This window comes from Oryx dammah, unplaced genomic scaffold, assembly GCF_014754425.2.
Source record: "Oryx dammah isolate SB20612 unplaced genomic scaffold, SCBI_Odam_1.1 HiC_scaffold_2, whole genome shotgun sequence".
In the NCBI taxonomy this organism is placed as follows: Eukaryota; Metazoa; Chordata; class Mammalia; order Artiodactyla; family Bovidae; genus Oryx; species Oryx dammah.
Window position 1 is genome coordinate 61,518,352 of NW_024070186.1, and position 8,141 is coordinate 61,526,492.

Here is an 8,141-nt window from a genome sequence, read left to right on the forward strand (position 1 = left end):
GTACAGTGGGCCTCACCTCCAGCTGTTCTACAAAAACAAATCAGTGAAGGATTTCCAAGGCACATTTTCCTTTGGACCTGTTTTCAGTTTTAACAAAGTGAATAGTGTGGTGTTGCTCTTTGTTTTTTAAATAGGTGACAGATTGTCTGAAAAGAAGCAAGTATCCTACAATGAAAAGAGCTACCCTATGGAGCATATACTTCGGCTTGAGGCAAATGTGTTTAAAATCGTAAGAAAACAAAAACTGCAAATCTGTCTCCTTATGTGTGGAACCAAAGCTAGAAATGTGTGCTCTGGAGGCAACTGTAAAATCATATTTCAGTCTGGCATATGGGCCAGTGATTGTGTTGTGTGAGTAATGCATACATGTAATCCATGTGGCAAGCTTTGTGGACTGAGAAAAAGTCAGTGTTATTCACTGAGGCTTGGCAAGCAGGAACCATTTATTTCGAAAAATCTACATGGGCTGAAACAATGTGAAAAATGTACTGTCCATTTTGTCAGCTTGTGAACATAGCAAAAACCACAGCACTCCCTTCAGCACAAAGACAAGGGGGGAAAAAATCCCTTTTTGCTGTTTTACACTCACAGAAGAATGATGGCTCTTGTACAACAAGGGAATTAATGCTGAATGCATACTATCTTTCACAAGTCAAGTCCAAGTGAACCAGAGATCCAAAAAAAACAATACAGTACACTAAGTGGAGAGCCAAAAACGTCATTTATTTTATTGTCATGATGTACAGATCAGTTTTTAATTGCTTTTAGTTATGGATTCTTGAGTTTTAAAGCAATTATAAAATATCTTCACTAAGTTCATAGTAGCATAAGTGCTCCAGAGAGGAAAAAAAAAAAGAAGATAAATGGATTTGGAAGACCCCACTAATCTTTGTCAATAACAAGATATCATTTAGACATTAATTTTTTTGATTCAAAGGCACTAAACAATTTTTTTTCAGGCCATACAGGGGCCTCAGAAGTACTCTACAGCCGGCAGGGTAAGAGGACCTGGTAACTTGTGGGTGAAGCTGGGAATGGAGGTGGTAATATTCAAAATGGTGCTACCTTCTTGATTTTAGTTTCTAAAAGTTTCACAAACTGCCTTCTGATGTTTCAATCTCAACTTTCACATTGCTTCCTCTAAAGTTTTTTCCTGTCTTATCTCCTATGTTGATTAAATGGCTTTAAAATGTTTGAGAGGGGAATTTCCACCTATAAAGGATTAACTGCTAACAGGAATTGCCTTCCCACCATAAACAATTTGAAAATCAGGCAAAATATATGAAATAACAGTTTTCAGACATTATACATCTGGCAGTGTAGAACTAGATTCCTGAAAGAATCCCTATGATTATCCCAGATTACTGCCTTGAGAAAGGCACAGTACAGGGAAAAGGAATCTAGTATCTTGCTGAGTCAAAGAAACAGATCAGTCTGGGGTGGCCTGGCAGCTATAATCTTAAGAGCAGAGTTCAAAAGAGAGAGAGGGCTAAGCAGAGGAAGAGGCACAGAAACATGCGTCTCCTCGAGTTCTTGCTAAATATCAATCTGCATGTGCATAAAGTGAAAACCCTTTTTCTTGGGCATGAAAATCGGAGGAAAGAATAATTACTGAGAAGGTGTAAGGTGGACAATCCCCAGAAATCACATGCAACCATAAATGTTTGAATTCCCTCCATCCAGATTGGAGAAATCTGGTTGAATACTTAGCCATTTAATAGAGATCTAAGAAGAGTTCTTCTGCCTTAGAAGTGAGGCTAAATTAGCTTTAGTATTGAAGGTATTCTGGAGGCTTTCTAAAAAAGCTTGATAAAACCTAATCTCCAAGTAGCCTTGCTGCCTACTAGAAGAAGCTTAATATTATTTAAAGGACTACAAGAACCCACCTGCCAGTGCAGGAGACATAAGAGACAAGAGTTTGAACCCTGGATTGCAAACGTCCCCTAGACGAGGACATGGCAACCCACTCCAATATTCTTGCCTGGAGAATCCCATGGACAAAAGAGGCTGGTGGGCTACAGTCCATAGGGTTGTGAAGAGTTGGACACAACTGAAGCGACTTGGCACTCACAATAAAATCTAGCAGCAAATAATGTAGAATTCATAATCTTCTTTATCTAATTAAAATACCACCAGACATACAAAAAGATAGGAAACATAACCTATTTAACCATAAAATAGTGACACACAACCAGGTGAAAAAATAATAAGTTGAAACAAATTCTGAAATAACAGATAGATAATGGAATTAGCAGACATATATGCTAAAACAGCTACTATAAACATGTACTCACAAATTATAAATCACCACAAATATATGAGACAACAGAAATACAGGAAATAACAAAGTTCCATAGGAATAATGTCTCTTAAACTATATGACATTTTAAATAAAATTTATACTGAAACACAGAATCCCAAAGAACCGGGAAAAAAGGAAGAAAGAACAATGAAAGAAATAGCAAACCAATAGGAAAATGGTAGATTAAACTCAACTATTTAAATAATTACATTAATGATAAATGATCCAAACGTTCCAAATAAAAAGCAGAGATCGTGGGACAGAATAGAAATGCAAAACCCAACTGATATTTTAAAATGTGATATATTGGAATTCCCTCATGGTCCAATGGTTAGGACTCATTGCTCTCACTGCCAGGGGTCTAGATTTGATCTTCGGTGAGGGAACCAAGGTCCCACAAGCTGTGCCACAAGACCACATACACATATACAAAATACAGTATATGCATGCCATGGGAATTATTAAAAAGCAAAAACGTTACTTAGCCAGCAAAAGTCCATATAGTCAAAGCTATGGTCTTTCCATTAGTCATGTACGGATGTGAGAGCCAGAACATAAAGAAGACTGAGCACCGAAGAACTGATGCTTTCAAACTGCAGTGTTGGGGAAGATTCTTGAGAGTCCCTTAGATAGCAAGGAGATCAAACCAGTCCATCTTGAAACCAATCCTGAATACTCATTGGAAGACTGATGCTGAAGCTGAAGCTCCAATACTTTGGCCACCTGATGCAAATAGACAACTCATTGGCAAAGACTTTGATGCTGGGACAAATTGAGGGCAGGAGGAGAAGGAGATGAGAGAGGATGAGATGGTTGGATGGCATCACTGATTCAGTGGACATGAACTTAGGCAAACTCCAGGAGATGGTGAGCAACAGGGAAGCCTGTTGTTCTACAGTTCATGGGGTTGCAAAGAGTCAAACACGACTTGGCGACTGAACAACAACAAATGCCATGGAATATTATTTAGCTATAAAAAATAATGACATTCAGATACATGCTATAATATGGATGAATCATAAAAACATTGTGCTAAGTGAAAGAAGCAGACATAAAGAAACAAATATTCTACTTTTATGAAGTACCTAGAAGAGAGAAATTCACAAAGACAAAAAGTAAAATAGGAGCTGAGGGTTGCTGGTAGTGAGAAGTTACTGTTTAATAGGTACTTCAGAATTTATTTTGTTTAATTAATTAACTAGTTTATTTATTTTTGGCTGTGCTAGATCTTTGTTGCTTTGCAGATTTTCTCTAGTTGAGATGAGTGAGGGCAACTCTTCGTTATGATGCTCAGGCTTCTCATTGTGGTGGCTTCTTGTTGCAGAGCACGGGCTCTATTATAGGTGAGAGGGCTTCAGTAGTTGGCAGCTGGTGAGCTCAGTAGTCATGGCGCATTGTCCTAATTGCCCCATGGCATGTGGAATCTTCCCCAGCCAGGGACTGAACCTGTGTCCCCTGCATTGGCAGGTGGATTCTTAACCACTGGACCACCAGGTAAGCCCAAGTACTACAGAATTTCTGTTTCAATTTGTTTTTAAAATTCTGGAAATGAATAGTGATGATGATTGCTCAACATTATGAATATGGTTACTGCTACTGAAATGTATACCTAAAAATGTTTAAAATGTAGATTTTTATGTTATATATATTTTACCATACAATACCATGTAATTTTATGTTGCTTACATTTTACATTAAAAATGAAAAAAAAGCCCAACCATATGCCACCTATAATAAACCCATTTTAAATATAAACACATGCACACAAAAAAAACAAAACCAAAACAAATAAATATAAAGACACAGATGATTTTTAAAAATAGTAATTAAAATGATATACCGTGCAAGCATTAATCAAAAGGTAGTTGAAATGGCTCTATTTATATCTGACAAACTTGAATTCAGAACAAGGGTTAAAAAAAGAATACTTCACAGTTTTAATCAGGTCAATTCATTAGGAAGATATAACAATTTTAAGTATTTGTGTACTTTAAAATAGATTCAAATTACATGAAGCAAAAATTGATCAAAATGGAAGGGGAAAAGAAACAAATCTATAATTAGACAGGCTTATACTTTGGCCACCTCATGCGAAGAGTTGACTCATTGGAAAAGACCCTGATGCTTGGAGGGATTGGGGGCAGGAGGAGAAGGGGACGACAGAGGATGAGATGGCTGGATGGCATCACCGACTTGATGGATGTGAGTTTGGGTGAACTCCAGGAAATGGTGATGGACAGGGAGGCCTGGTGTGCTGTGATTCAGGGGGTCGCAAAGAGTCGGACACGACTGAGCGACTGAACTGAACTGAACTGAACAGGGATATTGTGGGTTTGGTTCTAGACTACCACAATAAAGTGAGTCACACAAATGTTTGGGCTTCCCAGTGTGTATAAAAGTAATGTTTATACTATTCTGTAGTTGATTAAGTGTGCAATAGCATTATGTCTAAACAAATGTACATATCTTAATTTTAAAAATTAAAAATTCAAATCATCATCTAACAACACAGGGTTGCCACAAACCTTCAACTTGTAAAAGACCAGGTATCTGTGAAGCTTACTAAAGCAAAGTGCAATAAAACTATGTATGCCTGTAGTTGGGGAGTTCAACAATCCTCTCCCAGTAACTGATAGAACAAGTAGATAGCACTAACAATACTAACAGCTTGAACACTAGCATTCTATTTAAACGCCCCAACAAACAATAATAGAATACACCTTCTTTTCAAATGCCAGTGGAACATTCACAAATATCAACTGTAATCTAGATCTCAAAAGAAGTTTCAACAAATTTATAAGCATTGAAAACATACAGTGTATATTCTCAATCACAATAAAATTAAATTAGAAATCAATAAGAAAAAAATTCCCAGGAATCCCCCCACCCAGATATTTAATACTTGAGCAATACATTTCTAAATTACTCAAAAAGGACTTCCCTCATTGCCCAGTGGTTAAAACTCCATGCTCCCACTGCAGGGAAGGCGAGGTTGATCCCTGGTTGGGGAACCAAAATTACATACAACGTGGTGTGGCTAAAATAAAATAAAGTAAATTACTCAAAGAAAAAAAATCACAAAGGAAATTAGAATATATTTTTAACTGAATGAAAATTAAAACACAAGATATTGAAATTTATGGGAAAGAGCTAAAGTAGAATGTAGAGGGAAATTTATAACTTTAAATGCTCAAATCAATAATCTAAGTTTCCATTTTGAGGAACTAGAAAAAGAAGTAATTAAACCCAAAGTAAGCAAAACACCAGTGAAGATAAAGCTAAGAGCACAAGTCAACGAAATAAAGGAAATCAATGGCACAAAGAATAGTTTCTTTTAAAAGAATTATTAGAATTGACTAATCAAAATAAAAGACATAAGTTATCAATATATGGAATGCAAATAGGAATATCATCTAGATCCTCAGACAATGGAAAATAAGGAAATATTATAAACAACTTCATGCTTATAAATTTGACAACTTGAGCATAATGGGAAAATTTTAGAAAAATACAAACTGCCAAACTCATTCAAGAAGAAATAGACAATCTGTACCTAAAAAGTAAATTGAATTTTAATTAAAAACCTCTCACAAAGAAACTCCAGGTTCAAATGGTTTCACAGGTAAATTTTACCATACATTTAAAAAATAAATAATATCAATACAGTTGCTTTTATGAAAATAGTATTATGCTGAGGTTAAAACCAAGGGCATTGCTAAAAATATGACTATATAACAATAGACACAAAAGTTTTAACAACGTTTTAGTATGTCAAATTAAAAATGATGATATGTCACATCCAAGCAATGTTTAGTAGGAATGCTTACATCCTAATCCAGGAATGTAAAGTAGCTGTGCTTTGTTTTATTATTTTTGAACTGAAATATAATTCACATACCATGAAATTCACCCATTTAAAGTATACAGTGCAATGGTGTTTAATAATTCAGTCTATTCAAAGATTATGTAACCATCATGACTATCTAATTTTAGAATATTTTTATCACCTTAAATATTCATACTAATGTATCCATTAGTATTCACTACCCAATTCTTTCTCCCCTGTCTCTGCAAACCACTAATCTGCTATCTCTAAGTATTTGCCTATTTGGGGCATTTTATACCAATGGACTTATGTAATACATGGTATTTTGTGACTGCTTCTTTCAATTTGCAGAATGCTTTCAAGGCTCATCCAGGTTGTACCATGTATCAGTTCTTAATTCCTTTTTACAGCCAAATATTTTTCCATTGTGTGGATATACAATGGGCCCTTGAACAATGCACAGACTAATCTGCATATAATTGGCCCTACAGTTCCTCCAGAACCACAGTTTAATCAACTATGAACCAAGTAGCACTGTAGTATTTATTACTGAGAAATATCTGCTTGTAAGTGGACCCATGCATTTCAAACTAATAGGTCAGCTGTACCCCATTTTGCTTATATATTTATCCGTTTGATGGACATACAGGTTGTCCACTTTTTTGACTAACACTGCTATCATCATTCTTACACAACTTTTCATGTGGGCATATATTTTCATTTGAGTATATACCAAGAATAGAATTGTAGGGTCATAGGGTAACTCTGCCTAACTTTTTGAGGAACTGACAAACTGTTTTCCAGAGTGACTATACTGTTGGACATTCCCCTCAGCAATACACGAAGGTTCTACCTTCTCCACATTCTCATTGACTCTTATTGTCTCCTTTTTTGATTAAATAAGACATAGTAATAAGATTGGTTTAAAACCACATGTTCATTTCAATGGATACAGGAAAAGCATTTGACAAAACCCAATACTCTTTCTCTATATTATAATAAAAGAAAACAAAATGGAACTCTAAGCAAACTACAAGTAGAAACTTCTACAGCTTGAAAAGGGGATCCATATAGCTCACAGCTCATTGGCTGACATCACACTTAATGGTGAAAGCTGAATGCCTTTCCCTTAAGACTGGATAAAAAGCAAAGATGTCTAGTCTTTCCACTATTATTCAGCACTGTACAGGGGGAATGTTAATCAGGAAAGGAAAAAATAAAGAAAGATTGAAAAGAAAGCAGTTAAACTGATTTGCTCATAGAGAACATGGTCATTATGTGGACATGGTTAAGATATCTCAAAAAACACTAAAAGATCTAGCAAGTATGCTTAGGAAAATTACAGGAGACCATGTCAGTATACAATAATCAATTGTTATATCAGCAACAAACAATTAGAAATTGAAAGTTTTAAACACCATTTACAACAGCATCAAAAACATAATATGCTTAAGGAAAGTTTAAACAAAAAAATTATTCTAGACTTAAAAACTGAAAACTAAAAAGACTACTAAGAAAATTAAGGAAGGCCTTCACAATTAGATATACTATGTTCAATATTATTTATCAATATTAAGATGTCAATTTTCCTCAAATTTATTTGTAGATTCAATGTCAAGCAAAACCCCAGAAAACTTTTTTGTTTAGAAATTAGGCTGATTATAAATTTTATATGGAAATGCAAAAAAAAAAATAAAACAGGAAAACAATTTTGAAAAATGAAGAACAAAGGAGCTATACTACCTGTTTCAAGATTTACTATAAAGTTACATTAATCAAGATTATGGTGCCAGGGTAAGAATCAGACGGGTTTCCCCAGGGGCTCAATGGTAAGCAATCTGCCTGCAATATAGGAGACATGGGTTCAACCCCTAGATCAGGAAGATCCCTTGGAGGAGGGCATGGTAATCCATTCCAGTATCCTTGCCAGGAAAATCCCATGGGCAGAGGAGCCTGGTAGGCTACAGTCCATAGGGTCACAAAGAGTTGGACACAACTGAAGCCCACGTAAGA